General features: G+C 48.7%; 1 protein-coding gene across 5 annotated transcripts in view; it reads left to right on the forward strand.

Annotated features, from left to right (window-relative positions):
* The first annotated feature begins 1,043 nt into the window (after nt 1-1,043).
* The window catches only part of CHD6 (chromodomain helicase DNA binding protein 6), a 189,724-nt gene continuing 166,059 nt past the window's right edge, over nt 1,044-24,708 (forward strand). For 3 of the 5 annotated variants that reach the window (XM_075571933.1, XM_075571930.1, XM_075571934.1), the window contains exon 1: nt 1,045-1,187. The gene's annotated coding sequence lies outside the window, so the exon portion shown is untranslated. Of the gene's footprint in view, nt 1,188-24,708 lie in introns of all 5 variants that reach the window. The other 2 variants (XM_075571929.1, XM_075571932.1) reach the window with 1 other exon arrangement.

Consider the following 24,708-nt stretch of genomic DNA (forward strand, 5'->3'; position numbering starts at 1 on the left):
TATCACACGAGGGAAAAAAACAAAATGGTGGTGGGCCGGACACATCGCAAGAAAAATGGCCATCGTTGGACAAAGATGGAACTCAACTGGATTCCAACAGATATCAAAAGACAACGACCAAAAGTAAGATGGGAGGATGGGATGAGAAAATGTGTTCGAGCAACGTGGAGAAGAGAGGCTGTATCCGCAGGACCTGGGAGATCATTTGGGAGGCTTCATCCAGCAGTGGGGAGACCAGGGCGGTAGGTGATGATGTGTGTGTGTGTGCGCACGCGTATATATATATTTATATACATATATACACACACACATACATACATTTTAAAGATAATGATATATGACATTAAATAATATTCTATGTATTGTGATAACTAAGATAGTAATAATATTGACATATATGATGCAAATTATGTTTGTCAGAGGGTGATCCTACTAAACTGTATGGGATATATATATATATAAATAAAATAAAAAACGAATTGACGATACCGTTCTGTGGCTAACAAAATGCTTTTATTAGTGCGAGCTTTGGAGTTACACTGATCTCTTCTTCCGGTGATGTTACATTGAATAAAGCAAGCAAGGTTTAACTTAAAAACAGTGCATCCTGGAATGTGATCTGTGCCTGAAGTGTGTGTGTATATATATTACAGATAGTGATAAATACTATTAAATAATGTTATAAAGAGAGTGATAATGAAACTACGTTGATAATATAGAGGTGCATGAGGTATTTGTCTGCCAGGCATCCCACATCCTGGGTTTGCAGGCTGTACAATGCATAATAGGGATTAGTGTGCACCCAGCAGGAAAACCAGCTCAAATATCCAACATGAGCCCCCCTAACTCCCCCCCTCCTCTACCTCACTACACCCCCCTTCCCATCCTCACTGCCCCCCGCCAGCCAATCAGCGAGCCCATCTCATCCATGCAAATAGCAGCACAATGGTTGCGAGCGGAGGCCACCACCGCGCGCCGACAACCGACCTTGAAAACGACCACCGCTTTGTTTGACAAGCCAGCGCGCCAATGGGCGGCCAGCTCACCCCGGGCCGCAGCCAATGGCGGCGCGGGGGAGGCGTGCCCGGGCCCCAAGTTAGGGTGTCCCCCCCTTGCAGAGGGTGTCTGTGCTAAACTTCACCAAATAATAGCTGTTTGTATTTGGGCTGCCGCAGTAGCCATTTTAGGTAAGTTCTCCCCCTCCTTTAACTTTTAATTCGCAGCCCTGCCTTTGCCCGGCCGCCCTCCCCTGGGCCTGCGACCCCCTGGCTATCTCTTATGAATGAAACTGTGATTTTTTTTTGTGACATTTTTTTTCTCCCCCTTTTCCCCCTTTTTTCGCTGCACAGGGATTTCTGCAAACGTGTCCACCTCTGGGGGAGATTTCATGCATATGTATTACCCCCCCTCTCCCATAGGTTTTTGTATTTTGGGACCCCCTGCCCCTCCCCCCTAATCTCCCCCTTTGGTTTTGCCCACTGCAATAAAGCGTGCGCGGTGGGCTGTACCAAGGGGGGAGGAGCAGGGGTGAGCCCAAGGCAACCAGGGCAAGATGATGCCAAGTTGCACTAGAGAGGGAGGGGGGTTAATTAATCTGCCCTTGGATAATGTGCTGTTTGGGTGGTGGGAAGGGGGGCAAGTGTAAATTGCTACTTCATTTAAGGAAAAAAAAAAGAATATGCAACATTATAGAGTATGTGCATCTCAAAGCGTTGCATCCTAGTATGTGAGAGTGGATCTGCGTGCCATGGGGGGCCGACGTGGCCCCCCCATGGCACGCAGATCCACTCTCACATACTAGAATGCAACGCTTTGCCGTAGATGTACATACTGCAAATCACTCTATAATGTTGCATATTCATTTAAAGGGGAGGATAAAAAAGAAGTAGCTATTTACTTTTGGCCAGATGTTGTTACCCCAAAATCTTGTGGGATTTGGTTCTGGTGATATTCAAACTGCTGGAAGCAGGATGCAACTAAACTCTTTTTCGAGTGAATATTGCAACCTTCCTTGGCCATGCATCCTGGGCTGACTCCTCGTAGAGCATCCGTGAGACATTCCAACTGATGCATCCATGCCAAACTTCTATATGGCATAGTAGGTGTCCTAATGGAGCAGATGGCACATGGGTGCTGACTTTGTGCCGAAATTATGATGACCCCTTGCTGCTTCTCACTGCATACTGACCGTTTTGATGCGTCAAAGAATTTGGAAGATGTGGTTCTGTTGAGGCCTTTACTGCACTCGTGAGGTTCAAAGAAGTTTCAAGATGTGGTCCTATATAGAATTAGACTGAACTAGTGAGGTTCTAAGGGGTTGGAAGATGTGGTCCTATATAGAACTATACTGAACTGGTGAGGTTCTAAGGGGTTGGAAGATGTGGTTCTCGTCTATACTGAACTAGTGTGGTTGGAAGATGTGGCCCTCTTCTGTACTGAACTAGTGAGGTTGGAAGATGTGGTCCTCGTCTATAGTGAACTAGTGAGGTTGGAAGATGTGGTCCTCGTCTATACTGAACTAGTGAGGTTGGAAGATGTGGTCCTCTTCTGTACAGGCATACCCCGGTTTAAGGACACTCACTTTAAGTACACTCGCGAGTATGGACATATCACCCAATAGGCAAACGGCAGCTCACGCATGCGCCTGTCAGCACGTCCTGAACAGCAATACCGGCTCCCTACCTGTACCAAAGCTGTGTGCAAGCGGAGACTATATAGAGCCTGTTACAAATGCGTTATTTACATCAGTTATGCATGTATATGACAATTGCAGTACTGTACATGCATCGATTAAGTGGAAAAAAGTAGTGCTTCACTTTAAGTACATTTTCGCTTTACATACATGCTCTGGTCCCATTGCGTACGTTAATGCGGGGTATGCCACGGGCATACACCGGTTTAAGGACACTCACTTTAAGTACACTCGCGAGTATGGACACATGGCCCAATAGGCAAACAGCAGCTCGCGCATGCGCCTGTCAGCAAGTCCTGAACAGCAATACCGGCTCCCTATCTGTACTGAAGCTGTGCGCAAGTGGGGAGAGTATAGAGCCTGTTACAAATGTGTTATTTACATCAGTTATGCCCGTATATGACGATTGCAGTACAGTACATGCATCAATAAGTGGGAAAAATGTAGTGCCTCACTTTAAGTACATTTTCACTTTACATACATGCTCTGGACCCATTGCGTACATTAATGCGGGGTATGCCTGTAGTGAGGTTGGAAAATGTGGTCCTCTTCTGTACTGAACTAATGAGGTTGGAAGATGTGGCCCTCTTCTGTACTGAACTAGTGAGGTTGGAAGATGTGGCACTCTTCTGTACTGAACTAGTGAGGATGGAAGATGTGGTCCTCTTCTGTACTGAACTAGTGATGATGGAAGATGTGGCCCTCTTCTGTACTGAACTAGTGAGGTTGGAAGATGTGGCCCTCTTCTGTACTGAACTACTGAGGATGGAAGATGTGGCCGTCTTCTGTACTGAACTAGTGAGGTTGGAAGATGTGGTCCTCTTCTGTACTGAACTAGTGAGGTTGGAAGATGTGGCCCTCTTCTGTACTGAACTAGTGAGGTTGGAAGGTGTGGCCGTCTTCTGTACTGAACTCGTGAGGTTGGAAGATGTGGCCCTCTTCTGTACTGAACTAGTGAGGATGGAAGATGTGGTCCTCTTCTGTACTGAACTAGTGATGATGGAAGATGTGGCCCTCTTCTGTACTGAACTAGTGAGGTTGGAAGATGTGGCCCTCTTCTGTACTGAACTACTGAGGATGGAAGATGTGGCCGTCTTCTGTACTGAACTAGTGAGGTTGGAAGATGTGGTCCTCTTCTGTACTGAACTAGTGAGGATGGAAGATGTGGTCCTCTTCTGTACTGAACTACTGAGGATGGAAGATGTGGCCGTCTTCTGTACTGAACTAGTGAGGTTGGAAGGTGTGGCCGTCTTCTGTACTGAACTCGTGAGGTTGGAAGATGTGGCCGTCTTCTGTACTGAACTAGTGAGGTTGGAAGGTGTGGCCGTCTTCTGTACTGAACTCGTGAGGTTGGAAGATGTGGCCGTCTTCTGTACTGAACTAGTGAGGTTGGAAGATGTGGCACTCTTCTGTACTGAACTAGTGAGGTTGGAAGGTGTGGCCCTCTTCTGTACTGAACTAGTGAGGATGGAAGATGTGGTCCTCTTCTGTACTGAACTAGTGAGGTTGGAAGATGTGGCCGTCTTCTGTACTGAACTCGTGAGGTTGGAAGATGTGGCCGTCTTCTGTACTGAACTAGTGAGGATGGAAGATGTGGTCCTCTTCTGTACTGAACTAGTGAGGTTGGAAGATGTGGCCCTCTTCTGTACTGAACTAGTGAGGTTGGAAGGTGTGGCCGTCTTCTGTACTGAACTCGTGAGGTTGGAAGATGTGGCCGTCTTCTGTACTGAACTAGTGAGGATGGAAGATGTGGTCCTCTTCTGTACTGAACTAGTGAGAATGGAAGATGTGGTCCTCTTCTGTACTGAACTAGTGAGGATGGAAGATGTGGTCCTCTTCTGTACTGAACTAGTGAGGATGGAAGATGTGGTCCTCTTCTGTACTGAACTAGTGAGGATGGAAGATGTGGTCCTCTTCTGTACTGAACTAGTGAGGATGGAAGATGTGGTCCTCTTCTGTACTGAACTAGTGAGGATGGAAGATGTGGTCCTCTTCTGTACTGAACTAGTGAGGATGGAAGATGTGGTCCTCTTCTGTACTGAACTAGTGAGGATGGAAGATGTGGTCCTCTTCTGTACTGAACTAGTGAGGTTCAAATAAGTTGTAAGATGTGGCCCTAAAAGGACTATACTGAACTAGTGACAGCAATAAATAGGTAAAAACTAGGTGGATGAAGTCTCTTTTTTTAAACAAAAATCAAATATAAGAATTTGACAATTTTTTCCGAGCTCTCCCTGGAATACATGGCATTTTAGCGTCCATCTCCCATTCTCCTTCCTAACTGGGCGTCTGAGAAGAGGGGTGACGGACTTTAATCAGTGTATTTCCTTTCCTTTTTTTTTCTTTTTTATTGGGGTGAGCAAATAATATGGACTCCTCATGTACACAGGGCACATTGTATGGTTTATATAAAAAAAAATATATATATATATATTTGCTTGAAACGGGTTAAATTACGGGATTAAATTGCAATTTTTCTATAGGGGTTGAGGTGAAAAATAAATACATTTTGGGATTTAAAAGAAAATAAAGGTAGAACAACCGGTTAACAATGCAGTCCCGTGAAGGACCAAAGTGAGCGGGTCCCAGGGATTTGTTTAATGTTTTTGCTGATTTTACCAATAAACAAGACGAGTATTTAATGTGTTTTTTTTATTTTATTTTTTGTAAATGTTTTTCTTTTTTGTGGTTTGAAATCTTTTTTTTTGTTTTTTTTTAAAGTTTGTAAGTATTTGTGTCCTGATGTGTGTAGTTCTCCATTCGGACTAACAAGGGGTGTATAACTACAGTAGTAACTTTTTATTGGAGGGGGATTCGCGTTTCAGTTCGCTCCCCTCCCCATTTAAAGTCCCAGCTGATGAAAGCAAAGCCGCATTTTAAACCAGGGGGGCGGCCAACCCCAGTCTTCAAGGGCCACCAGCAGGTCAGGTTTTAAGGATATCCCTGCTTCAGCACAGGTGGGTGCTGTCATTCTGACTGAGCCACTGATTGAGCCACCTGTGCTGAAGCAGGGATATTCCCAATACCTGACATGAAAAAAAATATGTATTTAACTTTTTTTTTTTTTTTTTTTTAAACAACCACCAAAATGTAGTTTTCTTTTTTTTCTTTGCGGGGCCTTTGAAATATGGCTGCCATTGTAACTGGTCTTTAACAAATGTCCCAGCCCCTCTTAGAACCAAAGCGAACGCATGACTGGGACACGTTTATTAAGATAACTGTAGGTCAGCGCTGCTCAATCTTTCCCTCTTGCGCCCCCCCCCCCCCTCCAGCTTCCCTCCCTGCTCGCGCCTCCTCTCCGGCTCCCAGCGTCAAATGACGTAGAGGGGTCAAGTGACATCAAGTTGCCATGCCAACGTGACGTCATTTGACGCGGCATTTCCATGGCGACACGTCACCGGAGAGAAGGTAAGTTAAGTTGCAGAGTCCTCACGCGATCCCCCGGCATTAATTTAAATGCCTTGGGGGAGGCGCGGGGGGCCCCTGCAACCACCCGCACCCCCCCCCCCCTGAATAATCTTGCGCCCACCAGTTTGCGCACCGCTGCTGTAGGTAACTCAAACCTTTTAAAACAGGGGCGCGCAAACTTTTTTGCTGCGCCCCCCTCTGCCTGCTCTTCTCCGTTCTGAGCCCCCCCCCCTTCATTACCTCCTTGACGCCGCGTAGTCACGTCACCCGCAGCGTCATTTGACACGTGTGACGTCACGTCACCCGCAGCGTCATTTGACGCCACGTTGCCATGGACACGAGTGACGCCGGCAGAGTCCAAGTAAGTTTGAGAGTTTCAGGGGCCTCACGCGATCCACCGACATTTAATTGAAATGCCCCAGGGAAGAGCGCGGGGCCTCTGCAACCGCTCGCGCCCCCCCCCAGACAAATCCAGCGCCCCCACTTTGCGCACCGCTGCTTTAAAACATAGAATATATATGTCAGGTATACCATATATTTTTATTTTTTCCGACTTTACAATCTTTAGTTAATCTCTCTTGTGAAAATAAGACTGTATATGGATAAACGGTACATTCCTTTGTACTTTGGAAACGTTGTACTTCTTTAACCAGGCTGAAAAAGGGCAATGCGGCAGGTATAGGGGTCCCATGTTAAAATGGATGAGAAGTATAGAGTGACACACTGTGTGGCCATTTGCATGTCATTACCCAGAATCCCTAGCTGCACTGGAAGCGCTGTATGCTAAGAGATGATGGGGAAAGGCAGCGTTGCGGACCTGTCTGAGACGTGAAAGTGCTCACAATGTAGGATTGTCATTTGCACGGACCCTGTACGGTGGCGGATATTTTTTTGCCACTTTTTCACCCCCCATAACTTGTTTTGTGGGGTACTTTGGAAAGTAAGTCAGAAACCCCCTTTACTTAATGACTGGAACACGAGGTGCCTGATGAGATCCGCATTAAACAGGACCCCAATACGTAAAAAAAAAAAAAAAGCATTTATTTCTCGCAACCACGAAGTCAAACGTTTGGCTGGAAGGTAGATGTCCTGTTTCTAAAGCAGCGGATTACATCCATAAGTTTAAATAATATTTTTCAGCTGCGCGTGGCGCCTGACCCTATAACAACCGGAGACGCCGAACCCCATTTAGGTCGGATCCCAGACTTTACTGAATTTGTTGTTTTTGTAATAAATAATTTTTTTGGGCCGCACATTTGAAAAGTTACTGAATGTATCTTAAACTTTCAAACCAAACACGGGAGGAGGTCGGGTGTTATATGGGTAAGTGCTTTTGCGGTATTGCAGATTCTGTATATATTGCAAAGTGGAAGTGATGTTTTTGGGGGTTGGCGGGGACCTAATAATATATGGCTGAAGGCATAACTTGGTGGTAACACTGCTTTTGAAGTGGGTGATTCTGGCTCCAATCCTAGGCGTCGGCTCCATTGGTCAAATTCCTCTATCTCCCTGTGCCTCGGGTGCCGCAATTAGATTGTAAGCTCTGTGGGGCAGGGGCTCATCATGTCAGAAAAAATATTCTAAGTGCAGCGCTACCGATGCTGTCAGCGCTACAACCGATTAAATAATACAACCGAAAATGTTTTATTTCCAATATTCATTACCAGTCAGACAATTTTGCATTAAAGGGTCAGTTCCGTCGGGACCCCCCTATGAGACCCCAGTGGTCTCGAAATTAGACGCGACAGCTACCCTCCCCCCCTCTTCCCCACCTCCCCTCCCTCCCCCCTCCCTGCCCCTGTTGTATCTTTGTCGAAAGTCTGGTTTGTCTGTCAGTCTCCCCAGTATGTCCGTTATGCGTAACAATGCTAAATGAGTTGACGTGAGTACCCTTGTATAAGACAGTGGGTTGGTAGATATTGTCATGATTGTACCATGCACTCAATAAAAACTTCTTTGGTTGAAAAGGGTCAGTTCCACGTAGGGGCAAAGTGACCTAATGACAGGGACATGTTTAATAGGATAAAGGGTCAGTCCCACATAGGGGCAAAGTTACCTAATGACAGGGACGTGTTTAATGGGTTAAAGGGTCAGTCCCACGTAGGGGCAAAGTGACCTAATGACAGGGGCGTGTTTAATGGGATAAAGGGTCAGTCCCACATAGGGGCAAAGTGACCTAATGACAGTGACGTGTTTCATGGGATAAAGGGTCAGTCCCACGTAGGGGCAAAGTGACCTAATGACAGGGACGTGTTTAATGGGATAAAGGGTCAGCCCCACGTAGGGGCAAAGTGACCTAATGACAGGGACGTGTTTAATGGAATTAAGGGTCAGTCCCACGTAGGGGTAAAGTGACCTAATGAAACTGACCTGGTTTAAGGTCAGTCCCACTGTAGGAGTAAAGTGACCATGACGGTGACGTGTTTTAAGGAGGCTAAACAATAAATAGTTGGGTTGCGTGGTTGAGCTTCTACTGGAAATGGAATCCTGTGTATTTTCTGAATTCCCCCGCTTGGCTTTTCTTTGCTTCCGAGTTTCCTGTAGGATCAGACAGTTTATTTCTCATTTCGCTGTCGGTGAAATGTTCAGAGCTGACTTTGAGTGACTCTTGGTTAAAGCTTTGAGCAGCGAAGAGGTGTGTGTGTGTGTGTGTGTAATCCCGATCAAAAAGCGACCTTTTTTGGAAGCAATGTCGATACAGTGGAACTTCTAGTGTACATGTTCCCTCTTCTGCCCATAATTCAGCAAGTTCTGACAACAAAAGTCATCAGCGAGAAGGTAGAGACTATCGTTCTAGCCCCATTCTGGCCAAGGAGACCATGGTTCTACTGAAGATGTCCATAGAAGCTCCCTGGAAGTTACATCTCCTCACACCGGGCCCAGTAAGGCATCCAGATCTGGCATTCCTCACCTTGTCGGCATGGGGATTGAGATGCTGTATTTGAAAAGCAAGTGATTGTTGGACAGCGCAGTCCAGAAAGCAATCTAGGTCCAACATATACCATGGGGCAGGGGTGCTCAACTCCAGTCCTCAATCCCCGCCCCCCCCCCCCAAACGGTCAGGTTTTCAGGATACCCCAGCTTCAGCACAGGTGGTCAATCAGAGGCTCTGTTGAAGACGGAGCCTCTATTTGAGCCACCTGTGCTGAACTTGGGACTGATTGAGCCACCTGTTCTGAAGCAGGAATATCCTGAAAACCTGACCTGTTTGAGGGCGGGAGTTGAGTCCTCTCTGCCATATGGTATGGAAGGCTTTTTTCCGATTGGTGTGAGCCACAAGGCTTCTATGCGGCGGAAGCCAAGTCTTCTTACGTGCTAGGTTTGTTTGTGCGACTGGATATGACAAAGGCCTTGGCCTTAATCCTCTGAAGGTCCAAGTTACAGCCTTGGGGTTTTTGCTTCTTCTATACCTCTTTAGCTAATGACGACTAGCACGTTTTTTCGTTTCCTCAAAGCAGTCGAAAGACTCGGACATGGACTTCGGCCCCCCACTGCCAGCTCGGGACTTGAACATTTTGTCTTCCACTCCTTTCGAACCATTACTCCAGCTCCTCGGATTAATGGCTTATCCTCAAAGACATATTCCTTTACAGATATTACTTCAGCCAGAAGAATTGGGGCGTTCCGGACATCCTCTTGTAAAGAACCTTATTTTAGGGTTCACCAGGATAACATACCGTATTTCCTCGATTCTAAGACGCAACCTTGCTTTAATAATGCACTACCTTTTTTCCCACTTATCGATGCATGTACTGTACTGCAATCGTCATATACGTGCGTAACTGATGTAAATAACGCATTTGTAACAGGCTCTATAGTCTCCCCGCTTGCGCACAGCTTCGGTACAGGTAGGGAGCCGGTATTGCTGTTCAGGACGTGCTGACAGGCGCATGCGCGAGCTGCAGTTTGCCTATTGGGCGATGTGTCCTTACTCGCGAGTGTACTTAAAGTGAGTGTCCTTAAACCGGGGTATGCCTGTAGCCAACATTATTAATTCTGTTTTCATAAGAGGCAAATGTGATATTATTATTAAGTGTATGAATATTTCTAAGTCAGCCAGTTACACGGATATGTTGGGGTACACTTAATTTTTTGGGGGGACTGCAACTTTAAAGTGTTTCTCCACTGGCCCCCCCCCCCCCCCCCCAGGTGGGAAGCGGGGTGTCTCCGGAGTTGAACCGCATTAATTTCAGCTCTGGGGACCCCCTGCTCCCCGAGATACAGACCTCCGTAGGGGGCACCTGTAGCAGCTCTGCAAGTTTAAATGTCCCGGTCCCGCGGGCCAATGGGAAGCCGCAAGGGGTGACGTGGTGGCTCTCTATTGGCCCGCGGAACATGGGAGCTTTAAACCCGCCATTCCGATGGCCTAGTGGGAGGTACCACCGGCGCCCCCTACGGAGGTAAGGATCTCGCGGAGCAGGGGGTCCCCGGAGCTGAAAAGAATGCGGTACTTTGTCCTTACCAGAGCGATAAAGAAGGAGGAGCTGTACTAATAGCAGTGACATGTTTAAGGGGTCACATCTGGGTCATTGATGCATTTTTGTTTTCTTTAACCCCTAAGTATTTGTAACTTATTATTTAAAGTGAGACTTGGAAGGGGTGTGATTTCCCTTCTGTGAGTGGTCACTGTGTGCGTGAGTGAGTGGTCACTGTGTGAGTGAGTGAGTGGTCACTGTGTAATTGGCAAGCGCTTGTATGGCCAGAGTCCCCCTCCTCACCTCCCCTTATCTTTATTGGGTCTCTGATAATGACAGGGGGGTAAGGGGAAAGAAAGCACTGTGATTGACAAACCCTCCCCCATTCAGAGGCCCCTGAGAATTGTAACTGTCCGCCCCTGTGGGATTGCACTTTTTAAAGTAACTGTCCTGCATCCTGTGAAACCTGAATGTTTTTTGCTTTTCTCTGGTCGGCAGCATTCAGTTCTATCAGCGAAGTCAGTTTATCTGTTTGACTAGTGATTACTTCATATTTATTATACAAACAATAGGCCAAACACTACTTTTTCTGACTCCTCAACACTCACAAATCCAACCTGCGCCGTCTGTTCTCTGTATCCGACTCCCTCCTCCGACCCTCTCCTGCCACTTCCCCTCCTTCCTTCACTTCTCAGGACATGGCTGACCACTTTAAAGGCGAGGTGGATGCCATCCACAAGGAGATTCCTTCTGTCCCTTCCGCATCCTCTCTGCTTCTACCTAAACCTCCTTCCACTCCGGACTCCTTTTCTCTCGTTAGAGTTGGAAGTTCCTAAGCTAATTGTATTGTATTGTACACTGTATGTCTTTATTTATATAGCGCCATTAATGTACATAGCGCTTCACAGTAGTAATACACGTGGTAATCAAATAAATAACAGATAATATAAATAACAGATCATGGGGATAAGTGCTTTAGACATAAAAGTAACATTAAGGAAGAGGAGTCCCTGTTCCGAGGAGCTTACAGTCTAATTGGTAGGTAGGGAGAACGTACAGAGACAGGAGGAGGGAGTTCTGGTAAGTGCGTCTGCAGGGGGCCAAGCTTTATGGATCATGTGTTCAGAATATCCACAGTGCTATTCGTATGCTTCTTTAAGCAAGTGTGTCTTAAGGTGGGTCTTAAAGGTGGATAGAGAGGATGCTAGTCGGGTACTGAGGGGAAGGGCATTCCAGAGGTGTGGGGCAGTCAGTGAAAAAGGTTTAAGGCGGGAGAGGGCTTTAGATAAAAAGGGGGTAGAAAGAAGACATCCTTGAGCAGAACGCAAGAGTCGGGATGGTGCATAGCGAGAAATTAGGGCTGAGATGTAAGGAGGGGCAGAAGAGTGTAAAGCTATAAAAGTGAGGAGAAGAATGGAGTGTGAGATGCGGGATTTGATTGGAAGCCAGGAGAGGGATTTCAGGAGGGGAGATGATCTTCTCTTCTGCCTCCATCACAAGCTCTCTCCATCCCATTCCTCACACCTTTATCAGAACTCTTACTCCTGTCTTAGTCCCCGCTCACACCCACATCTTCAATTCCTCCTCGTCCTCTGGCTCTTTCCCCTCCTCCTTTTAAGCATATGGTGGTCACATCCACTCTGAAAACCACCCTAGACCCCACGTTACTTACTAACTACCGCCCTGCGTCCCTCCTTCCGTTTACTTGACACATTGCTGGAACGTCTCGTGTTCTCCCGTATAATCAACCTTCTCATTTCCCAATCCCTCCTGGATCCCTTACAATCTGAGTTTTGTACAGCTCGCTCAGACTGTGCTCACTAAAGTAGCCAATGATCTACATGAAACCAAATCCCAAGGTCCCTTATCCCTACTAATCCTGCTCGATCTCTCTGCTGCCTTCGATACTGTCGATCGCTCTTTTGTGCATATTCTAAACTCTCTTGGTGTCCGCAACACCGCTCCATCCAGGTCCTCATGTTGCCTCTCCCATCACACATTTTCTGCCTCTGTTACTAACATGTCCCCGTCTCCAGTTGATATGTCTGCTGGTTTTACCTCCGGGCCCTGTTCTGGGACTTCTTCTTTTCTCTCTCTACACACGATCACTTGGTGACCTCATCAGCTCTTTTGGCCTTCGGTATCAGCTCTATGTAGATGGTACACAGATATATCTATCCACCCCGACCTGCAATCCATCTCCAAGTCTCTGATTGCCTCCTGGCTATATTCTTGTGGATGTTGCTCTGTCACCTTAAACTTATATGTCTAACACTGAGGTCCTATTCCCTCCCCCCCCCCCCTCCATCTCCCAAATGTGGCCTAATATCTCCTTTATCCATCACAGTAAGTGGTTGTACCATCTATCCTGTCGCCAAAGCACGTTGCCTAGGAGTGACGTGACTCTTCCCTTTCCTTCTTCATTCACATTTATGGCATAGCTAAAATGTGTTGCTTCTTCCTCTATAATATTGCCAATATCTGCCCTTTCCTCTGTAAATCTGCTTTTAAAACTGTAAGGCATCCCCTTATCCTCTCCCGCCTGGGTTATTGTAACATGCTGCTTACAGCCCTTCACCACCCCTTTCACCTCTACTGCTCTCTCACCTTAAACCTTTTCCCTCACTGCCCCTTCCCTGTGTGGCTCCCTCACACTCCATATACGCCAAGTAGTTTCTCTCCCCTTTAAGACAAACCTGAAAACTCGCCTATTAAATGAAGCATCTCAACAGCCTGGACTTGTAGCGACTGTCTCACACCCACAGTCGCTCCTACCAACCATCAAGGCCAAGCACTGCCATCTACTCCACTTACCCACCATCAAGGCCAGGCCCTGCTATCTACTGCACTTACCCACCATCAAGGCCAGGCAATGCCATCTACCCACCATCAAGGCCAGGCACTGCCATCTACTGCACTCACCCACCATCAAGGCCAGGCACTGCCATCTACTGCACTTACCCACAATCAAGGCCAGGCACTGCCATCTACTGGACCTACCCACCATCAAGGCCAGGCCCTCCCATCTACTGCGCTTATTCCCTCACCTGCTGTCTCTGTAAATCTCCCAGCATACCACTTAGATTGTAAGCTCTCCGGGGCAGGGATTTCCTATTGTCTGATTGTGTTTGTGGCACTTATTGTATTATAATTCCCTGTCCTGTATTGTCTCTTTGTAAAGCGCAGAGTATACTGTGGGCGCTGTATAAATAAAGAGAATCTGCACTGCAAAGCCTACGGCCGTGTTTATACCGCATAATGCGCGCGGCGTCAAAACAAGTAGCATACATACACTGAAAGTGCTCATACCGCCAGCCGCAGCGCGCCGTGCTGGAATGCGGACGACTGGGGGAGAGGCATCCATATTTTTTTTTTCTCTGGCGACGGTTGTGTCACGTGAGTGGTTCAGCCAAGGAGGGTGAACCGCACTCACGGCCACGCCTCCTCCTGCCCTGTCTCCCTGGTATAATCAAGATGCCACTCGGCGGAAGCGCAGGGTGACGTCACAGAATTGCGCTGCCGCCCTGCAGCTCTTGGTATAATCTCAGCCTAAGGCTACGCTTATAGCGACGGCGACGTCAGGCTGCGCTTATAGCGACGGCGACGTCAGGCTGCGCTTATAGCGACGGCGACGTCAGGCTGCGCTTATAGCGACGGCGACGTCAGGCTGCGGTCGCTGGAAAAATCAAATAGAGATGACTTCCATCAATCGCGACCAAGCCGTCGCTCCGTCGCGTTGCGCTTGCTATAAGCGCACGCGGCGGCGGCAATGCATTTGTTTTGACGTGAAGTCGCTGTCGCCGGCACTATAAGCGCAGCCTAAGGCTTTGGTCCAGCTGCGTCCTGCGGCAGCCGCGTGCGCGTTCCTCACCAGCAGGGGTATCCTTCCAATCCGGTCCCAGTCCCCCCTCGCTGCACGGCTCACTACGCGCTGTGACGCGTCAGCCGCCAGGGGATGCAAGAAAATTGCGATCCCGAGCGGAGACGCGTCACGTGGTGCGCTGATGAGCCTTTCAGCGGTGGGTGTGTGGACCGGGGGGGAGGGATCAGCACGAAGAGCAGCAGAGGGCATGTGGTGGGTCCCTCATCCAGCCCGGGAGACCGCCGCTCCCGCTACCTACAGACCGCATTTAGCGGTCAAGTGCCTCTCCACGCGCCGCCTGTCTGCAGTGCGGGCACATGGTCTGAGGCAGCGGGGCCTTAGCCTAAGGCTGGGTCCATGGTGACCGCGCTCTCGCGTCCATGCGTGTGATGTCACTCACGTTTTTAGCAGCAGCGTTTTGTTGCCAGGCTAGACGTGAGGGGGGGGGGGGGAGGGGCCTTGGCTGTGACGTCACAGAGCTGGTTTGCTCTCATTGGCAGAACGTGACCTGGCTGTGGAATCAATGATAACATATCAAAATAACCGGGTTTTTAAATCTATTTTTTTTGGGGGGGGGGGGGGGGTCTTCTATTGATGTCCCCACGTTAGATGGGTTTTGCAATCTTTACCTAGTCTCTTTTGTGCCTGGACTGTTGGGGAAACTGTTTTATATGAACGTAAATTGTTGGGGGGGGGGGGAATTCCCCGTTTTCCCCCTTCCCCCCGTTCCCTTTTTTTAAATTTTTTTTATTGAAATTAATGTTGCTGCCGCCACTAGCCAAAGAGATAAAGTGGAAGCGACCACTTGCTCTCGAAGATTAGTATTAAAAGGGCCCAGCGAAAATAGAAACGCGTGTTTTTTTTTTTTTGTTTGTTTGTTTTTGCACAGGATGCAAATTAGGGCAAATTTAACTTCAAACGGGAGGGCCTCTTTTCCATGCTGCGCGGGGACTGCCCCTTTACCTCCGCTCCAACGCACAAAGGGGTGCAGGGTGGTATATACCCATATCACGTCCCCAGGAGTCGTCGCTCTGCAGATCCCACACACGGGGGATGCTCCGGATCTGTGTCTGCGCCAGTAATGCCGCTAATAGTTGCTTTTCTTTGCCAAGTTTGGCCCCAGCAGGGGGGGGGGGGGGGATATTCCTGCCAGGCGCTGTGGGGTTTTGCTTGGGATTTTGAGCCCGGTAGTGGCTGTTGCTGTTTCCGCAGACAGACTCCTGGCACCAGTCCAGCGGTTTCTGCATACCACCAGCAACAACAAAAAGATAGAAGGGGGGGGGGGGGGGTGTGCTTGGAATGTGCGAGACGCGGTTCTTCCGGCCTCGTCCTCTAACTGAATATACTTAGCAGGTAACCGGCTTCTTATATCCGGGGCCTGTTACACTCGGCTGTACGTAGTGTGGCAGTGTCTGCCAGTGGTTCCGCTCAGAATATTCAGCGAATTAAAGCAACTATGAGATAGTTACAGGCGATGTAATAGTGTGTGTGTGTGTGTGTGTGTGTGTGTGTGTGTGTGTGTGTGTGTGTGTGTGTGTGTGTGTGTGTGTGTGTGTGTGTGTGTGTGTATATATATATATATATATATATATATATATATAAAAAAAAAAAAAAAATATATATATATATATATATATATACCCCCCCTCCCAAATGGGCAACCAACTCCTCCCCCCCCCCACGCACTCCCCACCACACACTCCCACACACGCACACACACCCCCCACACCTCCTCCTGCTCCCCACACACACACCACATCCCCCCGCGCACACACACACACATCTCCTCACCCCCCCCACACACACCTCCTTGCCCCCCCCACACACACCTCCTCTCCCCCGCCCACACACCTCCTCGCCCCCCCACACACCTCCTCTCCCCCCCCACACACCTCCTCGCCCCCCCACACACCTCCTCGCCCCCCCACACACCTCCTCGCCCCCCCACACACCTCCTTGCCCCCACACACCTCCTCCCCCCCCACACACCTCCTCCTCCCCCCACACACACCTCCTCCCCCCCCCACACACCTCCTCCCCCCCCCCCCCACACCTCCTCCTCCCCCCACACACACACCTCCCTCTACCCCCCCCCCCCACACACACACCTCCCTCTCCCCGCCCCCCCCCCCCCCCCACACACACACCTCCCTCTCCCCCCCCCCCCCCCCCCACACACACACACACACCCACAGACCCACCCCTGGAAGAACTTTTGGCTGCACCGGTATTTTTGCTAATGTTGCAAATGAGGTTTTCCGGGTCACCAGGGTTAAGTGGCAGTGTGCGGGGGGGTTGTGTTATAGGACCGTGTCGTCATATGTGAGGTCATCAGCGAATTTTATCCAAACATAGACAAAAGCTGCTCCTTGATCTCAGGAACCGTCATTCAAAATGTGGTGTCGATGTCTTTAATAGGTGTCCCCAATGCAGCGAGCAGCCGGACATCTTTCCAGCGTGTGTAGTAACGGACGGGACGTGTAGTAAAGGATGGGGCGCATAGTAGAGGATGGGGCGCGTAGTAGAGGATGGGGCGCGTAGTAGAGGATGGGGCGCGTAGTAGAGGATGGGGCGCGTAGTAGAGGATGGGGCGCGTAGTAGAGGATGGGGCGCGTAGTAGCGGATGGGACGCGTAGTAGCGGATGGGACGCGTAGTAGCGGATGGGACGCGTAGTAGAGGATGGGGCGCGTAGTTGAGGATGGGACGCGTAGTAGTGGATGGGACGCGTAGTAGAGGATGGGACGCGTAGTAGCGGATGGGACGCGTAGTAGAGGACATGTTGCAGATTTCGCTTGCCTGGACGTTCCTCCGTCCCGACGTAGCGGAGAAGTGTCTCCTGTTTTCGTGCTGCGCACGTGGACGGGTCTGTGTTTGTTGGAGCGGATATAAAGCTGAATAAACGCGCCTTTTTGAAGATTTTTTTTCCATTTTATATCATGTCAGCCATGTACGGAGTTAACGGGACAAACGTTTTGGGCAGCGGGTTTGTTATGTGAGTTTTTTTGTAGGGGGGGGGGGAAGGTGCACTGTCCTCTATTGCAGGGGGGCTCAACCTCAGTCCTCAAGCTCCCCCCTCAACAGGTATGGTTTTCAGGATATCCCTGCTTCAGCACAGGAGGTTGTCAAAGACTAAACCTCTGATTGAGCCACCTGTGCTGAAGCAGGGACTGATTGAGCCATCCGTGCTGAAACAGGGATATCCTGAAAACATGACCTGTTGGGGGGAGGGAAGGTAGGGGGGCTTGAGGACTGGAGTTGAGCCCCCCCCTGCTGTAAAGGGCGATAAGTCTGCTTTCTACATGGAAATGTGATAGAAAAGGCGTGTTACCCCTTTTATTGCTACAAGCTCCCTATTCCTTTATGTGAGGGTTTTTGTCTTGCGTCGCTGTTCCTCTTGGCTAAGATAACGTGCTTTTTCTGCTTCTAATAATAGCTGTATGTGCCGGCTGCCGCGGCGGCCCCACTGGCTTTGCAATCGCAGCTGCATGTGTTGTCGGGACCTGGTTTCTAACCTTTCTCCGTGCCACAAGATCGCCGCCGGTTTCTGTCCATGTGATCGTTGCACCGTGGAGCGCGGCGCCTGCTGCATCCATAGCACCGCTGACGGGTCAGAGGTCACGGTGTGTGTGTGGGTGTGGTACAGCAGTGGTACCGCTGATGGATCAGAGGTTGCTGTGTGTGTGTGTGTGTGTGTGTGTGTGTGTGTGTGTGTGTGTGTGTGTGGTACAGCAGTAGTACCGCTGATGGATCAGAGGTTGCTGTGTGTGTGTGTGTGTGTGTGTGTGTGTGTGTGTGTGTGTGTGTGTGGTACAGCAGTAGTACCGCTGATGGATCAGAGGTTGCTGTGTGTGTGTGTGTGTGTGTGTGTGTGGTACAGCAGTAGTACCGCTGATGGATCAGAGGTTGCTGTGTGTGTGTGTGTGTGTGTGTGTGTGTGTGTGTGTGTGTGTGTGTGGTACAGCAGTAGTACCGCTGATGGATCAGAGGTCGCAGTGCGGGTTGTACAGCAATAACACCGCTACCGGGTCAGGGGTCGCGGTGTGCCTTGTACAGCAATAGCAGCGCTGATGGGTCAGAGGTCACTGTGTGTGTGTGTGTGTGTGTGTGTGTGTGTGTGTGTGTGTGTGGTATAGCAATAGCATCTCTGATTGGTTATGGGTCACGGTGCACCCGGTACAGCACCGCTGACTGGCCAGGGGTCGTGTGTGCCTGGTACATCAGAAGGACACTGAAGGTTAAAGTTCACTTTCCGCATCTCCTTACATTTTCGGATGCTCTTGACCTCTCTGCCGACACTTCTACTCCTGCGGCGTCTACAAGCCTCCCGGCACACCACTTAGATTGTAAGCTCTTCGGGGCAGGGTCTCCCGCTTGCCATATGTCGCGGGTAGCCCCACTGTTTGTACTTTATTTACCTTGTATTTCTAATTTTGAGATGTGGGTTCGTCCGAGGAGCTCGCAGTAAATTAGTACCATGGGGATATTACAGGCAGATGGTTTTTTTAGCCAATCCTAGTGTAGATTCCACAAATGTTCTAATGAGTTTATTTTTCCCAACTGTGAATAATGCAGATAGGGTTAATTTTTATCGGCTTTAAATTAGCCTAATGTAACATCTAAGCGCCACACCCCTGACGAAGTAATGTTGACGGTCACGAAACGCGTAGGGTGGAGCTTACTGTTGCGTGAGCCCGTGAGTGTGGAAAGGAGCTAACAGTGCAGCAATCAGGGGGGAGGATGCTAGTTGGAGTCGCGGGCGGGAAGAGTGGAACCGACCACAGCTGCTAGCACACACCCCTCGGAGTACGCAGGTAGCGGACGGCACGTTGTAATTTTACTGCAACAACACCCCAAATGTGAGTGCAAATTCTAGTGGTGCTGTTTATTAATAAATTGTTCAAATGTTGGTATACGCACTATGTCCATTCTTTGTATCCCTTGGGTACTGTGACTCGGAGTGCCTATGGAAGCTAAGAACTTGTGACAGCCAGTGATCCAACTCCTAAGACAAAGATACCAACCAATGCCCTTTTATCTGCTGCTTTGCTGTAAGTAGTTAGCAGCTAAGAGGGTGAGTCCAATTGATTTGGAAGTTACTGCGCAATGGTCTTGTGTGTATCCTATGGTCACAGAACCGTGCAGGTGTGAGGAGCCCAGTGCAAGACCAGCGTTGGCGAGAAAAGGACTAATAGTGCGACTGAGAATCCTTTCTTTTTCAAGCAAGGACTGGTATTCACTACGCCATATTGCGCCAGGACTTTTTGTGCCTCGTTTCATCATTGTGTTATAAGAAACCATTGGATAGATTTGTTTTGTTGTCCTATGGCTGCCATCCCATAAGTTACCAACTGGTTTGTTTTGGGATATTTTATCACTCTTATAATTATATTTGTACAAGTGTTTATCACATTATTTAGGGGTTGTGCACAGGTATATTGTAAGTAGCAAATTTGTTTATAAATAGGTTGAGCGCTTTTTTGTAGGTTATTTAGTATTATAGATATCCAAGGAGACCGTCTGTCCACTCTAGGGTGACTCTCACAGCTGTCCAGCTAAATAAGAAAATGTGTGGCGCAGGAAAAAAGCCTTCTGGAGATATGGGGTAAGGGCCACTTGCAGACCCGCTTCCCATGTGGGGCCAGCGCTGATATCGATCATCTCTACCCTTATTTAGTATTATAGTTAGCACTTGTTTTTTCCTTTATTTTAAACTAGGCCCAAAAGCCTGCAGTAGAGTGTTCACACTGCTGTGTATTCTCACTTGCTCCAGTTTACCAGGAAGCACCGCGCGGTGTTTCTCATGCAGGGTTATCAGAGAAATGGTCTCCTTTTCTCCTTTTCTCAGATAAGGTTTGTCGAGATCTCCTAATCTCACTAAGGCCAGGTTCGCCCGCTGCGAGGGGCGGCCTGCCTCGCTGCGCGGTGCGTTTTTCAGACCTACATTAAAAGTGTGATTAGAATTAGCGACAGAGCGCGAGGCCACGCCCCCCAGTGGTTCAGCCAATGAAGGTGAACCTACCGTGTGACGGGATGGCCACGCCCCCCTGTCTTTTCCCCTGCAGCGCACTGCCAACCGGGGTAATCGGCTGCACGCGCCGCCAGCCTGGCAGACGCACGTGCAGCGCAGGCACTGGGACCGCAGCCTTGGTGAGGGACTTCGCACACAGACAGATTTATTTAGGGTCTGGGGCTCATTTTTTCATCCTTTTTAAAAACTTGTGAGCAGGGAAAACGTAGAGGTGGGAAGAGACCCCGCTTTGTACAGTGCGGGGAAGAAAGAATCGCGGCCGGTGTCAAATATAATATAAAAGGAGCGGGTACATATTAAGGTTGACATCGAATCTACTCTGCAAGTCACATAAAGGGGAAATGACAGAAGACAAGCTTTTACAGTCTAGGACACTCGCCGCGCCGCAGGGACATCTCGCCGCCGGACGTTTTTCCGCCAGGGTACCCTAACCCTAAAAACCCCCAGCCTTACCCCCTAATATGAACACTAGCCCCTGCCCTTTTTCCCGAAAAGCCTCCCTAACCACTAAAACCCCGTAACGTAGTCACCTTATTGGCGTAACGGCCACCGGCTGAGTGTGCAATGGCGAAGCAGCGGCGGTGAAGGGTCCCTCGGCGCCCAAACGCCGGCGCACACACCCTAGTGGCAGATAAGCCCCCGGTCTCAATCTTTGTGGCATTTAAAGGGTCCGTCAGAAGGGGAAGGAAGGCCGGAGACCTGTGTAATCCTTGCAGGGTTGCTGGCTACATCCATGGGATTTCTCGTCTGTGTGTGGGGTGAGGCCTACAAGGGTCCTCCCCTCGTGTTCCCGTCGCCATCGACCCGGCGATGGTTCCGAGGAGTGGTCACGTGATCGCGTTGTGCCGGGACCCCCGCTGGCACTGGAAGGGTTACTAGCGGCGGTGTCGCATCTTCATTCTATATCGCATTGTTCTGCGTACGGTGTGTGTTTCCTGTGTACGGTGCGTATACCCCGGCGTATACGCCTCGGGCCTTAGCGGGGAGTGGGTGAAGTGCGGTTACGTTTGGGCAGCCCCGTTTTAGCGTGTTCCTGTGAGTTTAGGACAGAGGGGCTCAACTCCAGTCCTCAAGGGCCACCAACAGGTCAGGTTTTCAGGATATCCCAGCTTCAGCACAGGTAGCTCAATCAGAGGCTCAGTCGAAGACTGAGCCACTGATTGAGGCACCTGTGCCGAAGCAGGGACCGATTGAGGCACCTGTGCTGAAGCAGGGACCGATTGAGGCACTTGTGCTGAAGCAGGGACCAATTGAGGCACCTGTGCTGAAGCAGGGACTGATTGAGGCACCTGTGCTGAAGCAGGGACTGATTGAGGCACCTGTGCTGAAGCAGGGACTGATTGAGGCACCTGTGCTGAAGCAGGGACTGATTGAGGCACCTGTGCTGAAGCAGGAACTGATTGAGGCACCTGTGCTGAAGCAGAGATCCTGAAAACCTGACCCGTTAGTGGCCCTGAGGACTACCATCCCCTGGTTTAGGGTTATTGTCCTGAAAAATGTCAGTCCTGTTACGTAGTGCTTTATTTGCAATTGTAATACATTTGAGTAAGGCTTTGCTGCCAAACGTTTCTGTGATCCGTCTGCGTAACGAGCGTGTACCAGAAGCGGCGCGTGCTTTTTATTATGTGATATTTACTTCAATCTGACACCTATTAAGTATTTTTAAATCCCTTTTTTGCTGTCGGTTTGTAAACACGCTGATCTGAGACTTGGGAGGGGTTGATTTTCCTCCGGCTGCTCCTTCTGTCTGATATCACGGCGTGTTCTACAGGAGTTTGCACAGACAGAGCCCCTCTCTCCCCCTCCCCAAGCGTCGGCGTTATTAGGCATCTGAAAAGGACGGGGAGGTCTAAGGGTAAAGAAAACACGTGATTGATAAACATTCCCCCCCATCCCCCCCCCTCTCCCGATCAGATGCCCCAAGAAATGCAATTTAGAATACATTTCCAAGAGCAGCCAAATCTTTGCTATCTGCACGGTTAGATTTGTTTAAGTAATACAGATTTGTTACATTCTTAACAAAAGGTGTTTTTTGCGCGCTATGTGGAATTACGCCCTTTTTAATGATAAAAGAACCGTTAATGGCCTGTAACTTCCAATAACGTAACGGTATGTCTTAGTGTTACTCCCATCCAGTCCCTGTACCTCCCAATAACGTGACGGTAAGTATGTCTTAGTGTTACTCCCATCCATACCCTATAACTTCCAATAACGTGACAGTAATTACGTCTTAGTGTTACTCCCATCCAGACCCTATAACTCCCAATAACGTGACGGTAAGTATGTCTTAGTGTTACTCCCATCCAGACCCTATAACTCCCAATAACGTGACGGTAAGTATGTCTTAGTGTTACTCCCATCCAGTCCCTATAACTCCCAATAACGTGATGGTAAGTATGTCTTAGTGTTACTCCCATCCAGGCCCTATAACTCCCAATAACGTGACGGTAAGTATGTCTTAGTGTTACTCCCATCCAGACCCTATAACTCCCAATAACGTGATGGTAAGTATGTCTTAGTGTTACTCCCATCCAGGCCCTATAACTCCCAATAACGTGACGGTAAGTATGTCTTAGTGTTACTCCCATCCAGACCCTATAACTGACAATAACGTGAGGGTAAGTATGTCTTAGTGTTACTCCCATCCAGTCCCTATAACTCCCAATAACGTGACGGTAAGTATGTCTTAGTGTTACTCCCATCCAGACCCTAACTCCCAATAACGTGACGGTAAGTATGTCTTAGTGTTACTCCCATCCAGTCCCTATAACTCCCAATAACGTGACGGTAAGTATGTCTTAGTGTTACTCCCATCCAGACCCTAACTCCCAATAACGTGACGGTAAGTATGTCTTAGTGTTACTCCCATCCAGACCCTATAACTCCCAGTAACGTGACGGTAAGTATGTCTTAGTGTTACTCCCATCCAGATCCTATAACTCCCAATAACGTGACGGTAAGTATGTCTTAGTGTTACTCCCATCCAGTCCCTATAACTTCCAATAACGTGACGGTAAGTATGTCTTAGTGTTACTCCCATCCAGTCCCTATAACTTCCAATAACGTGACGGTAAGTATGTCTTAGTGTTACTCCCATCCAGTCCCTGTACCTCCCAATAACGTGACGGTAAGTATGTCTTAGTGCTACTCCCATCCAGACCCTATAACTCCCAATAACGTGACGGTAAGTATGTCTTAGTGTTACTCCCATCCATACCCTATAACTTCCAATAACGTGACAGTAAGTATGTCTTAGTGTTACTCCCATCCAGACCCTATAACTCCCAATAACGTGACAGTAATTACGTCTTAGTGTTACTCCCATCCAGACCCTATAACTCCCAATAACGTGACGGTAAGTATGTCTTAGTGTTACTCCCATCCAGACCCTATAACTCCCAATAACGTGACGGTAAGTATGTCTTAGTGTTACTCCCATCCAGTCCCTATAACTCCCAATAACGTGATGGTAAGTATGTCTTAGTGTTACTCCCATCCAGGCCCTATAACTCCCAATAACGTGACGGTAAGTATGTCTTAGTGTTACTCCCATCCAGACCCTATAACTCCCAATAACGTGATGGTAAGTATGTCTTAGTGTTACTCCCATCCAGGCCCTATAACTCCCAATAACGTGACGGTAAGTATGTCTTAGTGTTACTCCCATCCAGACCCTATAACTGACAATAACGTGAGGGTAAGTATGTCTTAGTGTTACTCCCATCCAGACCCTATAACTCCCAATAACGTGACAGTAAGTATGTCTTAGTGTTACTCCCATCCAGGCCCTGTAACTCCCAATAACGTGACGGTAAGTATGTCTTAGTGTTACTCCCACCCAGACCCTATAACTCCCAATAACGTGACGGTAAGTATGTCTTAGTGTTACTCCCATCCAGACCCTATAACTCCCAGTAACGTGACGGTAAGTATGTCTTAGTGTTACTCCCATCCAGATCCTATAACTCCCAATAACGTGACGGTAAGTATGTCTTAGTGTTACTCCCATCCAGTCCCTATAACTTCCAATAACGTGACGGTAAGTATGTCTTAGTGTTACTCCCATCCAGTCCCTATAACTTCCAATAACGTGATGGTAAGAATGTCTTAGTGTTACTCCCATCCAGTCCCTATAACTTCCAATAACGTTATAGTAAGTATGTCTTAGTGTTACTCCCATCCAGTCCCTATAACTCCCAATAACGTGACGGTAAGTATGTCTTAGTGTTACTCCTATCCAGGCCCTATAACTCCCAATAACGTGACGGTAAGTATGTCTTAGTGTTACTCCCATCCAGACCC

Source organism: Ascaphus truei, chromosome 15 (assembly GCF_040206685.1).
Source record: "Ascaphus truei isolate aAscTru1 chromosome 15, aAscTru1.hap1, whole genome shotgun sequence".
Taxonomy (NCBI): Eukaryota; Metazoa; Chordata; class Amphibia; order Anura; family Ascaphidae; genus Ascaphus; species Ascaphus truei.